Consider the following 1,370-nt stretch of genomic DNA (forward strand, 5'->3'; position numbering starts at 1 on the left):
TGTGTGTGTGTGTGTGCGAGTGTCTGTGTATGTGTGAGTGTGTTTGTGTGCGTTCGAGCGCGCCCTCGTATATGCATATTATAATCCAGTTACTACGAAATAAACAGGCAAAAAAACGCTCGGACCAAAAGACCAGTCTTCCGGAAATTGACCTGAACATGCGGCGCTATAAACAGTCCTGGCAGATGCCGGTTCTCCTTCCCCTTCATCGCCTGCCTAATTGGCCGTTGCTTTTCTGCATCGCTATGATTAACGCCCACCGACGGCGCCCGTTTGCAGCCGGAGAGGCATCGTGGTGAAATCAGGCGCTCGTCAAAATAATGAAATTGAAGAAACAGGCATTTCTCAATAAGTATGGCAATTTTTATGATTTCTGTTGTTTGTTTTTGGGTTTGTTTGTTGTTTTTTTTGGTTTTTTTTGCTTAACACCTTTTATGTCCGTATAAAACACATTAATTTGTGAATTTAACTGAAAAACGAAAATATGTGTTGTTTCTGTTTTCAAAGCCTCTCAAGTTATAGAAGTTACCCATTTTGGGCGGCCATTTTCTTGCTAATTTTACCACCGAAACCAGGCGACCCCACCTCCTTCAATCGCAAATATCTTGACTTCTATTCAAGATAATAGGTAAATTTTTGTCGGTGAAAACAACGCAAAAAATATGCTATTAAAAGATTCCAATAACTCCACATGGCCAAATATTGACGAGTACCTGATTCCACCACATCATGACACAATAATAATTTTGAGGTAGCAAGTTGAAATCATGGGCTCGTAAAAATAATGAAATCGAATAAATTGACACTTTCGGCAATTTTTTACGAATTTTTGTTTTTTGACTCAACACTTTTAAGGCCCATTTTAGAACATTTTTGTGTGGATTTTACTTTTAAAAAGTTGATTTAAGGCACAACAATGTAAATTTGCAGTTTTTAAGGACTCGGACGCTTTGAAAACCGCCAATCTTTTGCGGCTATTTTCTTGCTAGGGAAGCCCCACCCCTTTCAATCTAAAAAAAACCTCGACTTCTCTTCATGAGAGATAAGTATTTTTTTCACCGACAGCAAGACTTAAATGAACAAGCTTTAAAATGATACAAATAACTCCATATGTCCAAATATTGACGAGCGCCTCATTCCACCACGTCGTGACACCAATGTGTTTCTCCTATATCTTTCTTTCCGCGCGCCATGTTTGTCGTTTGGCGTCTAGATCTAATCGTTCTCCACTTTATACGGGACGCCTATTGGGGGATCGGGTCTGGTCGGGTCTGGTCGGGTCTAGTCGGGTCTTTTTTTTATAGTAGAGGGTTTTACTGCGCTCGCAACTGCATAAGGTCATATGAGCGCCAAGGTGTGGGTGTCAACAG

The sequence above is a fragment of the Aplysia californica genome, unplaced genomic scaffold (assembly GCF_000002075.1).
Source record: "Aplysia californica isolate F4 #8 unplaced genomic scaffold, AplCal3.0 scaffold00885, whole genome shotgun sequence".
Taxonomy (NCBI): domain Eukaryota; kingdom Metazoa; phylum Mollusca; class Gastropoda; order Aplysiida; family Aplysiidae; genus Aplysia; species Aplysia californica.